The sequence below is a fragment of the Phyllostomus discolor genome, chromosome 1 (genome assembly GCF_004126475.2).
Source record: "Phyllostomus discolor isolate MPI-MPIP mPhyDis1 chromosome 1, mPhyDis1.pri.v3, whole genome shotgun sequence".
NCBI classification, from domain to species: Eukaryota; Metazoa; Chordata; class Mammalia; order Chiroptera; family Phyllostomidae; genus Phyllostomus; species Phyllostomus discolor.
In genome coordinates this window covers 20,959,971-20,986,239 of record NC_040903.2, presented here as the reverse complement: position 1 = coordinate 20,986,239, position 26,269 = coordinate 20,959,971, and positions in this window count along the sequence as shown.

Here is a 26,269-nt window from a genome sequence, read left to right as displayed (position 1 = left end):
GTTTTCAAGGATGATCTATTTTGCAGGAAGTATCGGAACTACAATAATTTTTATGGATGAATATTATTCCATTGTATGTATGTAACACACATTTGCTTATTCATTCAAGTACTGATGAATATTTAGATTGTTTCTAACTTTTGGTTACTGTGAATAATGCTATAGTAAACAATGGGGTACAAATATTCGTTTGACTCTGTCTTTTTAATTCTTTTGAGTATACACTTAGGGATGGAATTGCTTGTTATTAGGTAACTCCATGTTTAACTTTTTGAGGAACATCAAATTTACAAAAGGGCTGCACATTTTACATCCTCTCAGTAACACCAGAGAGTTTCAGTTTCCTTGCATCTTTGCCAACACATTTTTTTATTTTTTATTTTTTAATTTTATATGTATATAGTGCTATAGCCATTTTAATCAGTATAAGGAGTTTATCTCATTTTGGCTTTTATTTGCATTTACCTAGTGATTGGTGATGTTAAGTATCTTCTTAAGTGTTTATAGGTCATTAGTATACTTTTTTTTAGAGAAATACTTCTCTAAGCCCTTTGCTCACATTTAAAATTTGACCATTTTTTATTATTGAGTTGCAGGAGTTCTTCGTGTGTTCTTGATATTAAACTTTTATCTTCCCCCAATAATTTATTAAATAAGTGAAACTTTGACAGCAGCATTGAAATCCCTGACCTTGGAGGTCTTGCACAGAAATAAATACATCTATTGTGATACCTACCCTGTTCTATTTTGTTTTCTAGTAGGATAGACTTTCTTTTGCATCTGTAGTGATTATTTTTTCTTTGAAGCATGAAATATAACTACAGTAAAATTAGAAAGCATTGCCTGCATGTGCTATAATTGACCGTGAAATTAGCTATTTCCATCTTACTGAACTGTAAAGAGTTAAGTTTGTACTTGAGATTAAATGATTAAAAAAACAAGTTTTTAAAATCTAACATTATTGCTCTATAGTTTTATTACTTTTTTACTAAAGAAAATTAACTGGTGGATGCCATGTTTAATCATTTCGATTTGTATTAATTAAAATCCAGTTTGAAATCCCTAGCTGGAGCTTTACTAAAATGTCATCCATCCTAATGAATATGTATAACATAAAGTACAGCATAAATTTGACAGAGTTTTATTTTTTTTCCACAGAGCTCTGGGCTTTTGTGAAATGGAATGTGCTTTTGCAGTTGACTATGTTGTCAAAGACGCAGTATTCACAGTGTCAAAGTGTCTCCTTTAAAGGATAAATCCAGAGGGTGACAATTGTTGTGGAGAACAAATGCGATGGAAAGTTTTACGTAACAGAGAAATTTAGAGATTAGTTGTCGGTTGTCCTTACACTCCTCACAATGCAAGGCTTTGCTGTACGTATTACAAACCTGATAACAACCTGCTTTACTGGAGACCTAATTACTTCAACATCTTCCTGAGAGTGGACATAAATTGTCTTCCTTCTCACTGCCTCCACCTAAATTGCAGGCCTGTTTCTCTTGCCAACAGGGCCACAGTGAGCATTTGCTAACCACTCTCTTCCCCACCTTATCCCCATCCTATCTATTCTCTGCACTACCTCCAGAGCATATACCTTTGATTATGTGGCTTTCCTAATTAAAATGCATCTATTAGAAATTGGTTCCTGCGTTCCTCTGCCAGACAGTCAGAGAGAAGACACCTCCCCCCAAAAAGTGAAGACCCGAGGTAGAATTAACTAGAAAGGAAGCACCTGAGGGACTCCGAAGCCTAGCACCATATGAAGTAGAGGGAGCCTGGGCTAGTCCAATCAGAATAATGAATTTAAATACTACCTACATGATCAATGTTCTCCCTTCTCTTTCCATTGAAATCTACGATCAGTATATATGCCTGCTAGGCTAGAAATCAGATTATATTTTCTAAACAAATTTGGGAGCACAAATTATAGTATTGATGTTAGTTGTAGTTTCCCCCAAAATTTCATAGAGTGCCATTATGTTGAAATTCACCAGTTCCCGAGTTTCTGCTACCTTAAGTTATACATTAAAATTTGCTTTCTGTTGTGTATCCTACATTTAATTGTGAGAAAACAACATGGGTTCAATTGATATTTAAGGAACATCTCCAACTTGAAAAACTGACATCAAAACTGTAAGAGTAAAATGAACTTGTAGGAAACAATGGTAATTGCAGAAAGAGAAAATTAAAAGAAAAAGCATATATTATGCACATCTTCAGAATCAAAAATTCAGAGTTAAATGAATCCATTATATTCATGTAAGAGTGAAATGCAATGAGAGTAAGACATCTTGAGAGCTATACTTTATTCTTTAGTAAAAATTATTGTTTACACCTCCTCCTGAGTAATGGGACTCAATCTATATTGCACTGATATTAAACACTAGGTTTTCCAATGTTCTCTTTGGACTGGCGTGTCCATGTGAACACCTTTTGATCAAAGACATTTAGGTAGAGTGTTGCTTTGGGGAAACAGCTTTAAGGAATTGATTGAAGTTTAAAAAGTATAGTATGCAAGCACTGAGTGATGTTCCAACAACAACAAAATATATAATTCTATGATAGGCTATAGAGTTAAAGAAAGCAGGAATGTTTGCTTTGTGTAAAGGCAAAGAGATGAATGGTAAAGCTAGCTGCATCACCTTTATTCATTTAACCCAGGTACATGTGTTTTGCAACACGTAAAATATATTTAAAAAAATCACAAGTGTAACAAAAATTTACAAAGTTTAGGGTTTTTTTTTTACATTTTCCAGGTTCCATGTATAAGTGAGATCATAAGGTATTTGTCTTTCTCTGTCTGACTTACTTCACTTAGCATGATGCCTTCAAGGTCAATCTATATTGTTGTAAATGGCAAGAATTCCTTCATTATCATGGCTGAGTAATAGTCTATTGCAGTGTGTGTGTGTGTGTGTGTGTGTGTGCTCGAGTGTGTGTGTCTCACATTTTTTTACATCCATTGACAGACACTCAGGTTGTTTCCATGTCATTGTAAATAATGCTACAATTAACATGCCGAGCATTCCTCTCTTCCAGATTCTGTTCTCTTTTCCTTTGGATGCCAACACAAAAGCAAGATTGCTGAATCATAAAGTACATGTATTTTTAATTTTTTTGAGGAATTTTCATACTTTTTTCCATAGTTGCTGAACTATTTTGCATTTCTACCAGCATTGCTTAAGGGTTCCATTTTCTCTACTTCCTCATCAGCACTTATCTCTTAACTTTTTAATGAAAGCTTTTCTCACAGATTTCAGGTGATATTTCATAATGGTTTTGATTTACATTTCCCTGATGACTATTGTTGTTGAGAGCCTTTCCATGAAGTTGTTAGCCATGTGCATGACTTTGTATATTTTCTTTGTAAAAACGTCTACTCACTTCCCCTGCCCATTCTTTAATTGGATTAATGGGTTTATTTAATTATTTTTTATGTTTTGATTTTGTTTTTGTGTGTGTGTTTTGTTGCTGTGGAGTTGTACGAGTTCTTTATATGTTTTGGATATTAGTCCCTAATAAGATATATAATATGCAAACACTTTATTCCATTCCATAGGCAGCCATTTCATTTGGTTAATTGTTTCTTCTGCTGTGCAGAAGCTTCTTCGTTTGATGTTGTCCCACTTACTCGTTTTTGCTTTTGTCGCTTGTGCTTTGGTGTTATATCCAAAAAATTATTGCGAAGAACAAAGTCAAGGAATTTTGTCCTATGTTTTCTTCTAGGAGTCTTACACTTTCAGGTCTTACTTATTTAGCTCTTTGATCCATTTGAGTTAATTTGGGGGAAATGTGTAAGACAGTAATCCAATATTATTCTTTTACACAACTGGTCTTTCCAGTTACAAGCATAGAGTGCCCTAGTTTGCCTGGGAAATTCCCAGTGTATGCCTGCTGTCCCAGCATAATGGCCATTAGTGCCCATTTTCACATTCAAAATATCATAGTTCAGATAATAAATTAGCTTCAACCTACTAGAGTCCTTAGTCTTTGGGAAACCCCTCAGGATGTTACTTTATCATATTATTATCTTATCCATTATTATAGTAGCATATATTGTGTCTTTTGTGATGTCTAATAGTTACAGAGTGTGTTTCTTGTGAGGTATCGCCTGATATTTAGTTCAGTCAGGAATGTAGCTGAATTTTGAGCTTTCCCTTTGCCCTGTGGGGTGGGGCCGAAGAGATGAACTCACTGGAAGAGCAATACAAGTTATTTTTACTTGTTGAGACAAACCAAGTATTGTCAATTTAATAATGGTTTAAATATAAGCATCTCAAATTGTGAGAGTATATATTTTTTTAAATATAAAAGAATAAAATCAGCAAAAAAGATTACTAGGAGTCATTTTGATAAAATGTGTACATTCTCTAGCAGAGCCTTAATGGATGCCTCATTCTGCAGGGGTCTGTGCATTTCATCGGTTTGGTCTATTTTGGAACTCTGTGGAGACAGAATTTAACTTATGGAGAGAGAATGGTGGCAGTTGTGTTTTCTCACTGAGGTAATGTAGATGATTTCTGCCATCTACATTAAGTTTTAATATCTTTCCTCATTTGTTAATTATTTAAATAATAACCTTAACACATATACACTTTATATTCATATCATACAAGTGATTTTGCTTTTTCCTTTCTGTAATTATGTTTAACTGCATTACAATATTATCAGGGAAAAAGGTCACTGTTTTTCCTGGACATAAGCATAACTCAAGGTCAAGTTTTGACACAATTCTATGTGTACATTTATTTTTGAAAGAGCAAGACGATAGGCAAGTCTAAAGCTAATGCATTAATCCAATAAACAGAAAGGTTTGAGAAGTAGTAGCAGACAGACAGACTTTTCTACAGGTAGGAGTTAAGAAAAAATAAAAACTTACTAGGTGGCTTCAGGGCTTAAATATCCAAATAAGACTTTAAGGAAGAAAATGTCTGAAGTCAAGGATCTAAGAATAGCACAAGTACAGCCTTCAGTTTACATACTTATAAATACATGTAAAATGTTTAGTAATTAGTTTATTTTTAATGTTTACTTTGTTTAATTTAGTCTTCCCCTGAGGGGATCTTCTTGAGAGCTAGAAACAATTGCTGAACTGTTAGGAACCACGCAGGATTTAAGCTGTTTCCTTTAGGCAGAAATGGCACTTGGCTTGTCGGATGGTCCTTCTATAGCTTCAGTGAATTTTGACTATTTTGTGTCATTGAAAGGGTCCTATTATTTAAGGCAGCATGCTACAAAGGGAAAACATACTCTATTGTACAAGGCATACTTCTCACAAGGTCCTGGCTCTGCTACTGTCCTCTCTGTAATAATGAGTAAGAGAATTTCAACATCAGTATCTTCACTGGCACAGTGAACAACATATTGTATCCTTCCCCTATTTGTGCTAGTGAATAAGATAAGGTGGGCAAAGTCCAAAGTCCACAGGCATAGCAGACATTTGCAAACTGGTAATTTCTTTATTCTCTAAAGTTACTCAGCAGGCCCAATATGCTAGATGCTGTGCTGTCCACTGTTATATGAATTTTGTTTTCAGTATTAACAGAAATAGCTAGCAATATATGTTCTTGTGGGAGATTTGGCAGTGATGGTTTTGAATCAGACAGTTTATCATGTGGTTTGCTTTGGCCAATGAACAATGATAAAATGTGACACAGTAAGAAACTTTTAACAGCACGCAGTTTGGAATTTACCCTCTCTTACTGCTGTGTGAACTCTGAAAACTTCATGCAAAATATCCTGGGCTAGCATGTTTAATGATAAGAAAAAGATGACCCAATAATTTCCATCTTCCAGGCTGACAGCCAGACAGAAGCCAGACATGTGAAGGAGGTCACCTGAGAAGGCGACCTCACAGCCTCAGGACATCTTGTCAACTGGCTGCAGATGCACGAGTTCTAGCTGAGCCTGACCCAGATTGGAAGCGCCACTGAGCTGAGTCCAGATCAACGCCAGCCTCCAGAATTATGAGGTAAATAAATGATTGATGTTTCAGGCTTTAAATTTGGGTTGTTTGTTACACTGGAACAGATGCAAGATATATCTCTCAAAACACTTTTAAAACTGATCCCTTGACTAGCTAAAGACAAAAGTATGAAAGAAAAAGAGAGAAGAAGAAAAGAAAGAATGAGGGAAAGACAAGAGTGAGAAAGGTGAAGGAAGGATTTATATCCTGGATCTTTACATTATCCCATGTATTTGCCTTCCTTTTTTGCTTGCTCACTCAAATGAGCATTCCAGTATGGGAATGCCAAATATATTAATTTAGGGGAGTGTAGGTGAGAGCTGGGAGAAAAGAAAAGAACTCTCCAAAATCACCTTGGGAAGCTTTTTCTCTTAAATATACCAAGAACATGATTTAACGTTTAAGAACATTTTACTATTATTAATTAGCATAGATAACACTCCATCTCAGAACTCATTGGCAAAACTGAATGTCATAGTAATAAGGAGTAGAACAGTATGTCTACTGGCTCAAAATTAATCTTGAAGAGGGCAGGGAAATTTGAATAGGAATGATGAACTGTAATAGGACACTAGTGTATACATATTCCTTAATTCATATTAGGTATATTTCAAGCTTTGCTAGGGCAACATCAAATTATAAAAGGATAAAAAGAAGCATTCATAGTATGTTTAGAAGCAACTGGTTATTTTTTCCTCACATCAACAGAAATATTTTTTCTGGCTATAAATTAACAATTTCAAACCTGATGCAATATGTCTTGTAAAAACTAAATGAAAAGGCGAGAATGACACTAATGTCTAAATAAAATGGTTTATTCCTATATTTTATACACACAGTACTATATATGTACTTTTGTAGATAGACAGATAGATAGATAGATAGATTGCCAGATAGAAAACTAGCTATTTGTCTCTATATCATTTTGATAAATGATTATTCTCCAAAAGGAGAAAGAGCTAAGAATAATTTTGTAATGTACTAATTTTGAGGTGTACGTGTGAGTGAGTGTGACACTCAGGAGTTCAAGCTCCTGGAGAACAAGCTGAGGATGGCCATGTGATGAGGTTTGCAGTGAGAGTGAATGCATAAAGAGTTCCACAGAGCTTCAGCATTAAACGTTCTCATCATCACATCACTCTAAGACTTCATGTTTTTGCCTGCAATGTGTGAATAGAAACTAGATTATCTTTTCTAAGATGCAAAATCTAGACCAGGGTCATTTTGTTTTATTCAATATTGCAGCCCAGAACTGGAACACAGCCTTGATTATAAGAAGTGTTGAAGGAACATTGTAAAATAAATAAAGATAAATCGATGAATACATCAATCAATGGATGCCTTTCACAAAGAAGTTTCTGAGTTGTTCCTAGGCTAATCACTTTGCACAGTGTCTACCATATAAAAAGTACCCACTAAATATAATATATAATTCTTACTGTAATCATCAATAATATAGCTTTTCAAGGTGTATATTATAATCAATATAATCTTTACAAAATTGGAGGTCATGCCCCTTTCCTTTATAAAATTTGAAGTATTTTCCATTTGAAATTGACCATCAGTTGTATTCAAGATGAAACTTAATGTAAACACAGAATTCTCTTTGATAGTGTGAGGTACTAGTGAAGAGACAATGTGAAGAAATATTTGAAGAAAACAAAAAAGGTAAGATCTTCATAAAAACTATCTTTCCTGTTGTAAACATTAAGAGAAAATGATAAATCTGTACAAAATAACTCTGCACAAAATCTTTTCTAATGTGAAGTTAAATAACATGGTCTGTCATATAATCAATAATGATACTTAACCAGTGGCAATATGATAAAAATGCCAGTGGAACAAGAACAGTCTGGTGCAAAAGTAGTAAAACTATTTGCAGGTTTTCAAGCAATTTGACTTTTCATGTTAAAATTGTGGTATGTATGGCTTGTGTGTGTGTGTATCAACAATTCCACTTTGAAGAGTTTATCCTTGGAAAGTATCTGTTTGAAATTTAAACTCTTATATATGTGAGAGCTTAAGTTTTATTGCTGAATCATTTAAATCACAAGTAGCAAACACAAGGCCTGTGAGCCAAATCTGCCCCTCCACCTTGTTTTATCTGGCTGGCATCTTGTTTCTACCCAGCAACAGCACCAAGCTCTCGCTTAACTGTTAATCAGTAGTTACATTTATACAGCCCTAACATTACATTCAGCCTTTCGAAGGCAACCACGAGGCTGATGTGGCCCCCGGGTGAAAATGAGTTTGACACCCTGATTAGATCACTTAATAGTGAAATTGTTAATAAATACATTATATTAAGTCTGTCAGGTAAACTGATTTATGGCCAATAAGATGGTAAAAGGGGATGTGCTTACCGGTGTTGAAAAGAGGACAGTGAATGAAAGGAGGGATTTATACGATACTGGCTACAGTGGTTTTCTAATTTCCATAAAGCATATCTGTTCCTATTTATTCATGGCGTGCATGCTCATAGAAGATAGTTGGGAAGTGCTGACAAATGTGTAAAAAGTGCCTTGCATTCATATATATTTTTATATCGTCTGGTTTGAATGTTTTTGCTTTTGTGAATTTTCTAAGAAGTCATTTAAAAAGGAAGTATCAGGCTGCAGTGTGCAGGATGAAATCTGAGAAGTGAAATTGAACCACCAGGTGGAACAAAAGGAAGAGTGTAAGAGGAATTGTGGCTTTGGTAGAGAGTTCTGAGTTCTAGTGAGCTGCTAAATTGAGACATAATATGTTCAACATAGGAATTTAGGAAACGGTTGTGTTTTTTTATTGTTGTTCTTATTGATTGTGCTATTTTGTTCAATTATTCTTTGCAAACAGTTTAAGGAAAAAATATAAATTTCGAATCACAGATAAATATTTAATTAAACCCTATGTGTAGAGAAAAAATGCACATATATATTTATTTATACCTTAGAATTTTAGAATGCATGATCTATTTGTTTTATTTGCATATATTCTTGGTTCAGAAGTATTTAGGGCTAAGTATAAAGATACATAAGTCATAAGTCATTTTTCCTTACATTACATTAGTCCTCTTGACTGGATTCCGCCCCTGCTAGTTAAACAAGGAACAACTGACTTTCCATGAGAAAACCATCCCCCCTTTTCATGGCATGGATTTGTGCTTGGGAAGAGTCCGCTGTTCTGCAGTAGAAGGGGAAGTCCCTGCTGAGCCACAAATAGAAGAAAGCTGTGACTCTGAATCACTATGTCAAGGAAAACCATGTATTCATCTTTATTGTTCCCCAAGCCATGTATTATCTTCTAATATATTCTATATTTATAGTTTGGAGCCAGAAACAATTTTGTCCCTTAAGGAACATCTGATAATGCCTGGTTTTCATAACTGGTAGAGGAGATCTTGGCATCTAATGGGTAAAACCAGGGATGGTGCTAAAAATGCTAATACAGGAACACCCTGTCAACAAAGAATCATCTGGCCCAAAATATCAAAAGTGTTAAATTTAAGAATCTCTGCTCCATATTTCACTTATTTGTATTGTATAGGCTTTAACTTGCATAGACTCTAGGATCTAGGAAAAGTATCTTTCCTGTCCTCAGATCTTACAGCACAATAGATAGTTAAAAGCTAGTAGTTAAAAGGGTGAATGGATAAATGAATGAATGGGAAGTTTCAAAGTTCACATATAGATAAATTTACTTTATTTCACAAACTAACAGTTCTAGATGTATTACAAATAAATCTAAACAAAACATGTATCCAGAAAATCTCCTCAAGGATAATATTTTGAAAGATAGTTTTAAATGTTTATTTTCAGAGGGAACATCTTTACAAATCATGATATTTATGACAAAATGTAAACGAGTAAAAAGAGTTATACTGGCAAATTAAGATACTTCAGTGGAAATTTTGTCTTGACATATTCCTGTGCTTAGCTTGTTGTATCACTTTTGATAAAGACTTGTCCAAATAATCCTTATTTCTTTCTTTTCCAAACCACTCTAACAATTTACCAACTACCACCAATATTCATCTCAATAGTGTTAGAGTATTTTCCTGTTCTAAATAGTGGAAGCAGGTTTTATTAATACAGATAGACATTGGCTAACTAATGGTAAGAATTTCTGATCTAATGTCCTAAAAAGACAAAACATCATATCAACAACTCAGTATTAGCATGATTCAGCTTAATTTTCCATAAAGCACATAAACTTTAAATTTGATCGTCTCTCAGAATTATAATGAGGGCTACAAATTTAATGTGAGACTCCCATTTCAACTGCATTCAGTATTTTCAATTCAGAAGTAATTGATTTTTTTATCTCCATTTGGAAGCATAAAGCATGAGACAAAATAGATGTATTGCCATAAAACCAAAGAAGTATATGGGAACACATTGAAAAGCTTGATGAAAATTAAGATAAAAACTTTGAAGCATTAGTAACTGCTTTATGGATGGCCTCATTTTGGATTCCCTTGTTCATTTTTTATCATGGGTACAGTTGTAAACTTGGCTTTGTTCTTTTTGTGGCATTTCCTGTACTAGAACTATTAATTGATTAATTAATTACCTATCAAACAGTGACTTATTAAGCAATGATTGTCTCAAATCCCTGTGATAGCTTCTTGGCAGTAGTGACAGGATTCAACAAAATAAATGACATAAACTTTCCATGGAAAGAGCTTTTTTTCTAATGAGGAAAGCAGACATACATGATAATATAAGATGGTATATGGATTCTTGGATAACCACATACTTACTTTCCAGTTTGATCCTACTGATGAATACTAATAATTACCTAATATTTTCTATTACAGACAATACATTGAATTAAATATCAGCATTCTGAGCCATTTTATCCTAATTCCTATGGCCTATATATTTTAAGAAATATAGGTTGATTTTATTTTTGAATTCTAGCCTAATATCTGATTGCAAATGTATTTTGAACTTATATCTGTTACCCATCCCAGTTTTCATTGACTAATTTATATATCTACTTCCACATTTGAACTATCATGCTTTTGTTAGATTATATAGTGAGTAAAGATTATTTTAAAATGTCCTTGAAGCAAGTCAAAATAAATAGTTAAATATACATCTAGAAATGTACTTGGAAATATATTGTAAAAGCAGTCAGTTCCAGAAAAATATAATTAATACTATAATTAAATTTCCTATGAGTAAAAATAGATACCCAAAGCCTAGCTCAATGAAAAGGAAATGTGAAAGACAATGTGTGAAAGACAATTTATACTCTTTAAATTAAAAAATCATTTGATGTTAAAAACTTTTATATAACTGTTTAAAGTACAGATGCACCAGGGAGTTATAAAAGTGACTTCATTCAAAGTGAAAGAGAGAAGAAAATAAATGGGAATGTCACAAAAAGTGGAAATCAGGTCATGTCTCATGGTATTGAGGGAGCTGCTCAACTGTGTATCAAGAGAGAAGATGAAGAATGTAAGAGCTACAACGGTAATAGGAGGCATTTTGTACATATGTAACACCAGCAGTTCACGATGGAAATTGTGTCATCTTAATAAATACGAGGCAATATAGGTAACACAAAGCTTAAATAGTTTTATTATTTTCTAGCTTTGCAATTATTTGTATTCTTATTAAATATCCTCAATAAATATTAATAAAGATTGGAAATTGGAAATAGTGAATTAGGAAGAAAAATACATGGATTTATTATCAATCCTCACCTCATTTCTGATCTACTTCATTTATTCAGCATTCTTAATACTTAAAAACTTGCCCCATTATTCTGAGTCATCGCTCAAACCTGACTATTTTTTCTTACCATGTATGCTTGACTATTCTAGCATCAACTATGTTGTTATGATTTGAGTTTGCCAGGTTCCCACTTCAGAAGACAGCTGGACAAAATTGAAAATATGCAATATTTAGGAGATAAAAATAAAGCCGCAACCATTTTGCTCCAAAGGTCATGGAGACTACTTCAGTTCTTGCCCTTTTCCTAAATCATTAAGAGCTCTCTTTTCTGATTTCTGATGTAATGGTCACCGGTGGCTCAAAACAAGACTATTTTATTTTTTATTTTATTTTACTTGTAAACTGACAAAGGCAGTGGTAACAAAGAGACAAAAACAAAGCCAAGATTGAAAAATTAAAAGAGATAATTGAAAGAAGGTAGTACACTAAAAATAATCTCCATCTTCAGACACATCACAGACACACACTGTATTAATCAGAAGTGAAGTCACAGGCATGCAGCATCCTTCATTCAAAGACAAGTGGGAGAAGCTGGAAACTTTTGTCTTGAGGGTAAATTTGGACTAATAATGCTCCAGTAGATTGCAGTATCTTTTTATTTCACGAAGAGTAAATTTACCTCACTCTTTTTCATTATGTTGGCTGGATTTCTTAATAGTAGTATTTGTTTCCTGTTTTAATTTTAAAAATTTTTTGCAAGCACATCTAGGCCAACAATTTATATACAGCAGGGCACAGCATCTTATCACTCAGGATGGCACTGGCCACACAGGGACAACATTCAGTGATGGAATTGCACACTAGATACCTATAATGGTCTGTTTCTAGCTGCAGAATGCACATGGCATCTAGATTTCCCTGGAAACCTAGATGGTGCCACCTGCACAAGGCTAGTTCCTGACCTCACTCTTAATCTTTCTAACTTCCTTTTCAGATCTTTATTCTCACCAGCTCCAAAATTGTGTAAAAGGGGATCCCTTAACTCATAATACCCATAGTGTCTGTGTTTTGTTAATTGATTTAAATGACACAAGTAAACATCATATTTTGTTATGTTCTATCATTTACAGTTTCTTATTTTATAACTATCTTTTCACAATTTTCAGCTGCTTTAATTAAGTTGCACTATAATTGTTTTTCTCTAGTTATCCTACATCAAAATTTGAAAGGAAATACCATCAAGCATATCACTACTTTCTAAATCAAGGTGCTTACCAGAATTTCTGGGGCAACTTTCTTTAAAATATAAATACTTGGATCCCATTCCAGAGCTTTAAAATAAGAATCACTTGATGTAGATGGTTGGAAATGATATTTTCAAAAAATATTATTTAGAGAGGTAGAATTCTCAGTTGTGTTTACAAAATACAATGCCATAGAATTTTAATTACATTTATGTTGTTTTAAAAACAATAAGTCTTTGAAACCTGGATAATCTACTTTGTGATTTGTGAATGTTTCTTAATCTCTCTAGACATTATTTTCTTATATTAAAATAAAATCTATAACAGTACCTAATAGCATAGTACTGTGCAGATGACAAAGTAACAGTCCCTTTTTACCTAGAAGATTGTTATGATAAGATAAAATAATTGTTTTAAAAATTATTGTGTTATAATAAAAATTGTTAACCATAGTGTAATAACAGAGTCAGTCTAAAACATGATATGATCAGTTTTCAACTTAATTTCCTCCAAGTTACTCTCGTTACCACTGACAAAAATGGAAGTTATATTGCCCTTATCCTTTGACAGGAGTGCTTGTTACCCAAGTAGTCCTATGCTACTTATGCTAGAGAACCTGACACCATCCTAGATATTTCCATTTCACTATTGTCAACATTTGTTCTGAATGCCAGGGTACATACAGGGTACGAAAATAAACAAACATATGCACTCATAGAATTTATAATTTTGTTGGGGAAAAGACCAAAAATGAACAAAATAATTAAGAAAAAGTATAATAGGTAGAGAGTGATCACTGTTAAGAAGAAATAGAAAACAGCATAGTGCTTATAAGAGAGAAAGGGGTGTGGATTAGTAAAAGGTAAAGGGGGAACAAATATATGGTGACAGAAGATGGTCTGACTTTGAGTGGTGGGCACACAGGTCTTGTATCATAGAAATGTGCACCTGAAACCTATATGACCCTATGAACTGTTACCCCAATAAACTTAATAAAATGACTAAATGAATGAATAAAAGCATGTTTTGTAATCATTCCTTTTATCAATGAAAAGGGAATAAAACTATATTCTCAAATGATGATCATTATGAAAGTGGAAAATCTAAGAAATCTAAAAAATTATTAGAATCTTTAGAAGTTAATGAATTTGTGAGGACTGGTGGATATAAGGTAGTTATAAACATTTGCATTTTATGCATACTACATATTTAGAAAATAAAATGAGAAGATAAAACCACTTAAAATAACATCAAAAAGCATTGGACACAGAGGAATGAATCTACCTCAAAAAACATAAATATAAAATATGTAAACATAGGGTTTGTCAATAGTTGATTTACAGTTGTTCATAGGGAAAATAATAAAATGACTAATAGATAATAATACAAGAATAAATTCTATTCATGCTCACAATAAACCTACTTTTTGTCCTACCCAGTATATGTAAAGATATATCATATTTATGGATCACATTATCCCCCAATAAATTGAATGAATAAATACAATCCCAAATGAAATTTCAAGATTTATTTCCCTTTTTGGGGGGGTGGGTAGGCTCATTCTGAAATTTATATGGTGATTCAAAGAACAAAGAAAGGGAAAATAGGTGGGCATTTCTTTGATTGTTTCTAAAGATCAGTGATCAAGTTTATTGATTGAAAGGCAAACAGAAGTGGTAGGAAGAAATTGAAAATGTACAGTATACAGTTAATGAAAAACAAAGGAAAAGAAAAAAATCCTAGAAAAGTCAACAGTGACTGAGTTTTTAGGGGGAAATAACAGCAACAGTTAGACTTTGGCAAAACAATGAAGGGGAGGTATGTAAAACTATTCATACCTCAGTGGTAGTATAGATCTTCCCACGTGTCTTATGAGATCATTTCCTTTACAAATGCCCAATAGATTTTTGACATTGATTAATTTTTCAGAGCAAAATATCAGTGTAGTTTATTATAGTAGTTTAAAAATTATACTTACTTTCTCGATCTGTATATTTCTTCATCATCTAATCATATTTTTTGAGGGAAACTAGTTCACTGTGTAATATCAATCAGTTTTAAGTAACTTCTTCATAGTCCTTAAATAGAATTGAATAGAAATTTGAAGAGAAAATTTGTTTATTATTTAAGAGAAAATGTAAAGAGGACTGAAAAAGATGAAAAAATCCTCCAAAGAATGTATTTACTCCCAGATAGAAAAAATACAGAATTTCATTGAAACAGTCAGATTGACTGACACTGCTTCCCTCCTGAGACATCAACACCTGTCCTTTCATTGCCAATGGATAGCTATAACACTGGGTTATCCATTGTGGACCTCTGTCAACCTGATAAAAACTGGCTGACCTTCAGTTCACTCTGAATTATCTCCAAATGTCCTGTTCCTTGAGAATAGTTCTGTGGCTTCCAATAAACTTTGCTAACTCTCCTCTGACCTGCTACCTGTGTAGTGTCAGTGCACTGGCATTCCTCATCACACTTTAGAGTATGTTACTTTCAACACCTTCAACCTAGGCTGGCATGACTTTTGTATGTGTACTGGGAGAGCACAAAGTTCAGAGCATGCCATCTACTAACTCAAAAGACTTGATTTAAGAGTAGTAAGATTACTTTTATCCATTTTGAGTTTATTCTGGCATATGGTGTAAATTAGTAGTCTGGTTTCATTTTTTTGCATGTACCAGTCCAAATCTCCCAACACCAATTATTGAAGAGGCTGCCTTTACTCGATTGTGTGCTCATGCCTGTTTGTCAAATATTAATTGACCATAGAGACTTGGGTTTATTTCTGGGTTCTCTATTCTGTTCCATTGATCTACGTGTCTGTTCTTATGCCAGTACCAGACTGTTTTGATTGCAGTGGCCTTGTAGTCTAGTTTGATTGATATTGGGTACTGTGATCCCTCCTACTTTGTTCATCTTTCTCAAGATTGCTGAGGCTAATTGGGGTCTTCTTTGGCTACATACTGATTTTTGAAATATTTGTTCTAGTTCTGTGAAATATACCATTGGTATTTTTATTGTTTTGGGTAGTATGGGCATTTTAATGATGTTAATTCTTCCAATCCATAAACACATGAACAAATGCTTTCATTTATTTGTGTCTTCCTTAATTTCGTTCTTCAGTGTTCTGTAGATTTTCAAATACAGGACTTTTCCCTCCTTAAATTTATTCCTAGGTAATTGATTTTTCTTGTTGCTGAAGTAAAATTGATCTTTTCCCTAGTTTCTTTCTCTGATATTTCATTGTTGGTGTACAAAAAATGTCATTGATTTCTTTTTTGTAACCACTGAGTTTATTTATTTATTTATTTATTTATAGAAAGAGGGGAAGAGAAGGAGAAATAAAGGGATAGAAACACCAATGCGTGGTTGCCTCATGTGTGCTCCTTTCTGGGGACACAGTGTAACCAAGGCATGTGCCCTGACTGGGAATAGAACCAGTGACCCTTTGGTTTGCAGGCCAGCACTCAATCCATTGAGCCACACCAGCCAGGATGTCACTGATTTCTGAATATTTACTTTGTATGCCACTATTTTGACAAATTCACTTATTAGGTCAAGTGTTTTTTTGGTTCAGACTATAAGGTTTTCTTTGTATACTATCATGTTGTTTGCAAATAATGACAGTTTTAATTCTCCTTTCCAGCTTGGATGCCTTTTATTTTTCTTTCTTGTCTGATCACTGTGGCTAGAACTTCCAGTACTATGCTGTATAAAAGTGGTGAAACGGACACCATTATCTTGTTTCTGACCTTAAGGGGAAGGTTTTAGATTTTGTCCATTGAGTATAATGTTGGCTCAAGGTTTCTCATGTATGACTTTATTATGTTGACAGACACTCCTTCTATTTCCACTTTTCTGAGTGTTTTTATCATAAATTAGTGCTGGATGTTATCAAATTCTTTTTCAGCATATATCAATGTTATCATGAGTTTTTTGTCTACTTTGTTTATGTGATGTATTACATTCATTGATTTGCAAATACTGTACCATCCTTGCATCCCTAGGATGAATCCCATTTGATCATGGTGTATGATCTTTTTAATATACTTCTGAATCAAGATCACCAGTATTGTGTTGGTTTTTATCACCTATGTTCATCAAAGATATTGGCCTACAATTTTTTTATTTGTTGTGTCTTTACCCTTTTTTGGAATTAGGATGGTACTAGCCTCATAAAAATAGTTTGGGAATCTTTCCTCTTCTTGAATTTTTTGAAATAGTTAAGAAGGATAGGAGTTAGTTCTTCCTTAAATGTTTGGTAAAATTCACTTGTGAAGCCATCTGGTTCAGGGCTTTTATGAGATGGGAATTTTTTGATTACTGCTTCAATTTCACTAGTTGTGATTGATCTATTCAGGCTTTGTGCTTCTTGATTTAGTTTTGGCAGTTTGTATGTTTCTAGAAATTTAGCCATTTCTCCCAGCTTGTCCAATTTCTTGGCATTTAGTTGTTCATAGTAATTTCTTATAACCCTTAACATATTTACCAATGATACATCAGACAAAGGAATGATCTACAAACACATATAAAGAACAAATAAAGCCCTGGCTGGCATAGCTCAGTGGATTGAGCGTGGGCATCACAGATTCGATTCCCAGTCAGGGTACATGCCTGGGTTGCAGGCCATGACCCCTAGCAACCGTACATTGATGTTTGTCTCTCTCTCTCTTTCTCCCTCCCTTCCCTCTCTAAAAAATAAATAAATAAAATCTTTAAAAAAGAACACATAAACTCAACACCAGGAAGACAAAAAATTCAATTTAAAAATGGGCAAAGAATTGGCACACACACTTCTCCAAAGAGGACATAAAGATGGCCCATAGACATGAAAAAATGCTGAACATCACTAGCCATCAGAGAGATGCAAATTAAAACTACAATGAGATATCACCTCACACCTCTCAGAATGACTATCAATAATAAATGAACAAATAATAAGTGCTGATAAGGATGTGGAGAAAAGGGAACCCTAGTGCACTGCTGGTGGGAAAGCAGATTGGTGCAGCCACTGTGGAAAACAGCATGGAATATCCTTAAAAAACTAAAAATGGAACTGCCTTTTGACCCAGTGATTCCATGGCTGGAAATATAGCCTAATTATCCTGAATCATCCATTTAAAAGAACTTATACACTCCTATGTTCATAGCAGTGCTATTTACAATAGCCAAGTACTGCAAACGGCCTAAGTGCCCATCAATAAATGAGTGGATCAAAAAACTGGTACATTTATACAATGGAATACTACACAGCAGAAGGAAAGAAAGAAAGAAAGAAAGAAAGAAAGAAAGAAAGAAAGAAAGAAAGAAAGAAAGAAAGAAAGAAAGGAAGGAAGGAAGGAAGAAGGCATTCCTACCTTTTGTGACAACGTGGATAGAACTGGAAAATATTATGCTAAGTAAAATAAGCCAGTTGATAAAAAGACAAATACCATGTGATCTCACCTATAAGAAGAAGCTAATGACCAAAATAAATTAATGAAAAAATAGAAGCACATACATGGAAACATAGAACAGAATGACAGTAGCCAGAGGTGAGTGGGGAAGAGGATAATGGTGGAAAGAAGGGAAAGGTACTAGACAAAGAGCATGTATGAATGACCCAGGGACATGGACAACAGCATGGGAACTGACTGTGGGAGTGGGGCATGGGATGGTTGGATGAGGTCAAAGGCAAAAATATGGAGTTAACTATAATAAAATAACAATAAGAAATGATTTAAAAACAAAAATAATAATTTTACTTCCAGTCAAGATGGTGGCATAAGCAGGTATAGGTTGCCTCTTCATAAAACCACATCAAAATTACAACTAAAACATAGAACAACCATAATTCAAAGCTGTCAGAAATCAAGTTGAATGGAAGTCTGACAGCTATGGAATTAAAGAAACCACATCCATCCCAACTGGTAGGAGGGGCACAGATGCGGAATGACCTAGTCCCACATCTATGTGTGGTGGATAAAAATTTGGGAGAGATATCTTGTGAGTGAGCAGTGGCAGCCACACCAGGTCCCTTAGCCCACAGTTCCAGCACCAGGAAGATAAGTTCCCACGACTTCTGGATGCAAAAACTAGAGGGGATTGAGAAGGTGGAAGAAAATGCTTGAGCCTCAAGCACTTCCTCTTAAAAACCCAACCCACAGACTCACCTACTCAGACTTACTCCCTCTGAGCTCCAACACCAGGGTAGCAGATTGAAAGTGTCATAAAGGGAGGAACTGAAGTGTCTAGAATCAAGGTAAGTACCAGCCATTGTCCCTTTTTTAAACCCTGCTTCCATAGAGCTGGCAAGCTGGTGCCATATCTCAGACTCCATCAACTGGGCTAACATTATTTGACCCAACTTGGATATCTCTAGAGATTCTGCCCCACCTAATTTATGGCTCCATCCAAGGTGCTTTTACATATAAATGGCTGGTTTTGGCTCCTTTTTCACATCTTTCTAAATCCTATCAAAGAAGCAACAGCTGGGTTCAGTGAGCCTGGGCCCAGCACTAGTAGAAGCCAGTCTAGATTCACAGCTTGGTTGTACCTGGGAATCTCCAGGCCCAGCACAAGTAGCAGCTATCTCAGATTGCTTCATATATCAGGTATGGTGGCCCCGGATAAAACACAGGTTGAGGCTGACCTTGGCCTGCACTACCTGGGAAACCCCAGGGCCAGCACACCCAGTAGACAGCTAAAGACCACCTGGGAACACCACCATCCTGCCTCTGTACAGCTGATCCTCCACAGAACAAGGAGGTTTGTGGTCAGCCATCACAACTAGTCCTTGCAGCTGACTGGCCTGGGTGAATCCTTCCCATTGATCTGCCAATGGCAACCAAGGCTCAACTACAAGAGGACAGTATACTCAGTTCACACAAAAGGCACACCTCGAGTACCCAGCTTAGGTGGAAGTGGACACTTTGCCATAGGACCCTACAAGACACCTACCATATTAGGCCATGGTACCAGAACATGGAACTAAAGAAGCTCTACATAATACATAGAAACAAACACAGGTAGGCTGACAAAATGAAGAGACAAAGAAACATGGCCCAAATGAATGGACAGATCAAAACTCCAGAAAAAGGGCTAAACAAAATGGAGATAAGCAGTCTATCAGATGCAGAGTTCAAAACATTGGTAATAAGCATGCTCAAGGAACTTAGTGAGGACCTCAACCGCATAAAAATGATCCAGTCAGAAATGAAGGACATGCTAATTAAAATAAAGAACAATTTTTAAAAGGTTTTTTTTACATTTATTTTTAGAGACGGGAAGGGAGGGAGAAAGAGAGGGAGAGAAATATCAGTGTGTGGTTGCCTCTTGTGTGGCCCCCACTGGGGATATGGCCTGCAACTCAGTCATGCTCCTTCACTGGAAATTGAACTGGTGACCCTTTGGTCCACAGCCCACACTCAATCCACTGAGCTACACCAGCCAGGGCTGAAAGAAAGAACAATTTATAGGGAAACAACAGTAAAGTGGATGAAGCTGAGAATCAAATTAATGATATGGAACATAAGGAAGCAAAAAAACAATCATAACAAGAAAAGAAAAAACGAATCCAAGTACAAGTCTTGGATTCTTTTATCTAAAAAGAAGGATAGTATAAGCAGCCTCTGGGACAACTTCAAGAGGTCTAACATTATCATCATAGGAGTGCCAGAAGGAAAAGAGAACGGGCAAGAAATTGGAAATCTATCTGAAAAAATAGTGAAAGAAATTTTCCCTAATTTGATGAAGGAAATGGACATGCAAGTCCAGGAAGCACAGAGAGTCCAAGTTATGATGGAGGCAAAGAGGGCCCCTCCAAGACACATCATCATTAAAAAGCCAAAGGTTAAAGATAGAAAGAGAATCATAAAAGGAGCAAGAGAAAAGAAGTTAGTTACCTACAGGAGAGTTCATTACATAAGATAATCAGTTGATTTCTCAAAAGAAACTTCGCAGACTAGAAGGGATTGGTAAGAAATATTCAAAGTCATGAAAAGCAAAGACCTACAGCCAAGACTGTTCTACACAGCAAAGCTATCATTTAGCGTAGAATAGCAGATAAAGAGCTTCCCAGGGAAGAAAAAACCTAAAGAAGTTCATCATCACCAAATCATTATTATATGAAATGTTAAAGGGATTTAAGAAAAAGATCAAAACTATGAACAATAAAATGTCAAAAAATACAAATTTATCAACAACCGAATCTAAGAAACAAACTAAGCCGACAAGAAGAACAGAGATAGAATCATGAATAGGAAGACCATTTTAATGGTTGCTGGATGTGAGACGTATATGGGGGGAATGGGTGAAGAGGTGACTGGATTAAGAAGTACAAATAGGTAGCTACAGAATAGCCATGGGATGTAAAGTACAGTATAGGAAATGGAGCAGCCAAAGAACTTATCCACATGACCCATGGACATGAATAATGGTGGAGGGATTGCCTGAAACAGTGGGGGTTGCTGGATGGAGGGGGGCAAAGTGTGAAAAGTCAGGACAAGTATAATACATTAATCAATAAAATATAATTTTAGAAAAGAATAATATTAATACCTGTGCAATAATTAGGCAGAGTAGGAGAATGTTAAAATGAGAATGTGATACTATTAACAGTAAGAAAGACATTGGGTTTATAGTATTAACAACAATAAACTAACAAGCAATTAAGGAGATGGAAAAACAGTGATTTGTGCAAATAGAAGAAACTGTAGAATCTTATTTGTCACTTTCTATTTCTTCCTAATCATTTTCTTAAATTAAGTCCATCACTTTCTAGCAATTATTATTGTTTTTTTGGTGCCATTCCCTTCTGACCCATGATTTTACACTCTCCATCTGACTCATTTTGAATATACTTTTAAGGCCCTCATTTCAGTCTACTTTCATTCATTTAGTTTCTGATCACAACCCCTACCCTTAACCCCCATGAGGCTTCCCAGGCTGTGCCACTTAGACTTTTCTTTACCACAGGTAAAAAATACTCAAAATTCCGGTGGCTATTATCTAGAAATGCTACTTTTTCTAAATTGAAGATCTTATATTCTGGTTTGAACTCCATTACCCCTCATTTTGTTTGACTCACGATGGGTTTGTGTTTGTGTTACATATTATGGCTGCTTTTAATCATTAGCATGACTTTTTGTCAGAATGATGCATGTAAATACAGATTTCTGACTCCTTTTGAAAATCTGCCCATTCATCATCATGGGGCTCACATTCCTTCACAGAAACAAGCAGGAGGGACTGTCCCCTCAGATGTGTTGTTGTCTATAGAGATGCCAGCGCTGTGTAATTTTCACCCAGCCAACCAAAATCTAATTTCCTTTCTCTCCCTGGTTTCTAAAGTTTCTTGACAAGCAAAACATCTTTAACTAAAAGCTCCTGTAGAACAAGACAGTATTTGACATACTTTAACAACAATAACAGGATATACGCAAGCATTTGAAACATTTGATAATATTTAAATAATGTCTATTTTGCCTGGTTTCCTATTAATGGATTGCTAATTACATTCCATCTTAAAATGCCAACATTTTTATTGTTCTATATTCTGTTAATTGCACTGCATCTAAATGACTAACACATGAATTTATTTTATGCAAATACAAACTTCACAAAAATATAATTATTCTATTTAAATTTAATTATTGCCTTAATGCATTCCTGTGTGCATTTTTCATTATAAAAGATATTTTTGAAATTTGCTGATATTTGAGCACACAATTAAAATAACAGTAAACAATGTTTTTATTTTTTAAATGTTTAAGAGAATATCAAAATCAATTCTGTATGATATCCTTGAAACAAATTGGTGGAAATACATAAGTCATCCTTATGTTTAAATTTAAAATCATTACTACTTCTGAAATCTTTGAATCTAAATTAACAAATATGTTCCAGATGAATTCATAAAAAATTTCACTTGGAATATACTTTAAAGCCTTTGCTGTCCAACACTTTTTTTTTTCAGATTCAGAGAGATTAAGTAACTTGTCTAAAGTCACACAATTGAAAAAGCCAGGTTTCCTGACTTCCAGCCCATCAGGCAACTACTACTTTATCTTTAAAAATATGAATGAATTTGTTCTTAACTGATTTCAAATAAAGGAATCAGTGTATAAATAGACCAATAGCCTGAAGACTGCTGTTTTTAATTTCCAAACAGGTTGTAATCAGTTTTTATACTTACTGAGATGTTAATAGATTTGGAGAAAAAATAAAAATATTCTTATATTGAAAAGGACATCACAACTTACTTCATTCTCCATAACTGATGCAATATTGACCTGAACAAACAGCAATTTGGTACTTGATCATTGGAAAATAAGAGGCAGAGAGTTTTACTTATAATTAAAAGTTTAGTTTTAAGGCTATAAAATTTTCCATAGGAAAAAAAATTAAACATGTTTCGATGAGTCTCTGCTATGTATAAACAACATGTATGTTTGATGATTTGAGTTTTCAGGATAAAGAGTGTGGAGAACACACCCATAAGGGTATAAAAGTAGTTATTAGTGCTGCTATTTTTTCAATATTTAAATTATTTCTTGTCATTAAGTTATATCATTTTAGCATTCTCACTGCATGGACACACACAGAAATATTTGTAAACACTGGCATTAAGATTTGAGGTGCGTGACCAGCTGTCAGTTATGTCGTGGTCAGGGAAGTCCATTATGTAAGTTGACTTATTTATTTTAGATCACTTGTACTACTAATTGTCCATTAATTGTCACTGGAACTAGTTCACGAAAAATATAAGCCATCAAAATTTGAATGTGTATCTGATGGTTGTGTTTTATTTTACTCTTGCTATGTAAGTGTACCTTTCCTTTTAGAAATGTTATAAATATGCTTAAAGCTTATGCTTATAAATAAGAAAGGAAATTTTTGCAAACTACGTATATGAAATAATATGATTTTTCCTCTATTTTTCTCTATGCTACTTAAGAGCTATTGTGCCTTGCGATGTGTACTTCCTTAAAGTTGGGCACAGTGACTTACTTGGGTACAGCAGTTAATCAATTAATATCCACTGAATTGCTTGGATAGCCAGAGCAACATGAGCTGCATTTTATACATAATGGGGTAGCTGCCCACATTGATGGTTTATGAGGTAGGAAGTTGCACTCCTTTGTAGAGGTTATGAATTTAATTCTGCAATTTAGGAGATTTTATTTCTACAATGTTTTCATAAACCATTCAACAATTATTTAATATTTAATAAATTTCTTGGAAGTTAAATATAATACAGAAATATTTAAAATCATGTGTACATGTTAATGAATTAGCACAAAGTCAACATAACAATGGATCATCCTCCATGTCTGTAAACTAAGCATTACCATGACTTATAAGCTTCTCTTTGGCCTTTTCTCAACCACTAACTTTTCCTCCTTAGAGGTAAACTATCCTGATTGTAATACGAAGTAAAATAAGCTAGGCAATGAAAGACAAATACCATATGATCGCACCTGTAAGTGGAACATGATCAGCAAAACCAACAAATGAGCAAAATAGAACCAGAGACATGGAAATAAAGAACAAATTGACAGTGACCAGAGGGGAGGGGGAGGGGGAGGGGGATAACAGGTGAAAGAAGGGGAAGGGGCAAGTCAAAGGAACATGAATAGAGGACTCAGGGGCATGAACAATGGGGGTTGACTGTGGGAGTGGGGAGGGCAAGGGGAGAGCAATGGGAAAAATGGTAGAACAACTGTAACTGAACAACAATAAAAAGTAGAATAAATGGAGTAAATAAAGAAATAGAATAAAATATCTATATTAGCTTTTCCTCTTTCTGAAGTTTATGTATTTAATCTTTTGCATCTGGCTTCTATCAATATTTCTCTATGAGGTCATCATACTCTTTATACCTTTGTGCTATAGTTGTATTTCACTAATTTTCATGTTGCATAATATTCTTTTATATAAATGTAGCAGAAGTTATTTTTCTATTACACTGTCATTGAACATTTGAGTTCTTTAGTTTTTGAACATCACCATTATTTCTTCTTTGAACATTGGAGACAAGTATTTTGGTGAAATATGTGCACGTACTAATTGGGTCTACATCAGGAGTGGATTTTCTCAGATACGTGCTATGCGTAGGGTCTTCTTTAGTATTCACTGCCCCCAAATGCTCCCAAGCAGTGGTTCCCACCTACACTGCCAACAGAATTGTACAAAAGTTCTAATTGCTCCACATCTTTAACATGCAATGCGATCCATTTTCTAAAATTTTATCCATTCTAAAATTTGTGTGGGGGTATGTTATTATATAAATGCTAATGTTTTTACTGAAATGATCTATACAGTTTTGTCTTTTCTCAGATACTAGAAATGTCCTGTTCAGATGGGCTTTTGTAATGTACAAATTAAGAGACTATCTGTTTCTTATTTTTAAGAATATGCTAAAACATTTTCTAAGGATATTTACAGTGTGTGTAGAACTAAGAGCCAGTACTGATATTTCTAAATTATTCCCCACTGAAAAATAAGAACAGCAAAAATTTTCTTGTGTGCCATCTCAGAATCTGTGTAGTGATTGATTGGTAAGGAAGCCCAAATGGCTGTCAAAAGAACCACAAATCATGGTAATTCAGGTAAGTCAAAATAAAAAAAAAAATCTAAGAATCCACTTAAGGAAAGAAGTGATTGCAAGAAAATATATGTAAATAAGCAAAGGCTTATGAAATGAAATTAAGAAAAAAAAATAAAGGACTGAGAAGAGAGCATCAAGAAACTAAAGGCCTGGAACTCAAGATGGGATTTTGGTATCCAGTGGATGGGTATCAATCAATACAATTAATGTACAATTGAGCCTGAACTTGTTTCATTTCTGGCAATGAAGGTACGCACTTTGACAAGTACAGTTATCATATTGGAGCTGAGGGTGCTGGGCAAAAGAATCAGGGGATAGATGTTCTCACACTAATCAAAACTCAGGAAGAAGGAGCCATGTTGTGGGTACAGACAGCTTTAGAAATAGACCACAATCTAACAAGGTAGAACTAATTCCTTCTGCAAATATCTAAAACCTAAATTTTCTACCTAGGCTTATTATTTGTACTCATCTACTGAATGAGTGGTGGGGGGTAAATACAGACAATTATAATTGAGCACTAAAATAATTAAAAAAAGAAAATTTAACTTTGCAGAGAGCCAAACTTCTAACAAAGTTCCATTTTCAGTTTATTGAGTTACCCTTGAAAGTTTCCTAATAACATAGGAATGGTGTCTCATTCATGGGAATTATAGCAGCAGATGATTTTTAATGGCCAATAACAAAGTAAACAACAAAAGATAAGAAAAGCCTTTATTCCATATTCACTAACATGTCCACTGGGGTATATTTGAAATTCTTCTATAGTAGTATTTCTGACTCAGAAAATAGAGCAAAACAATGT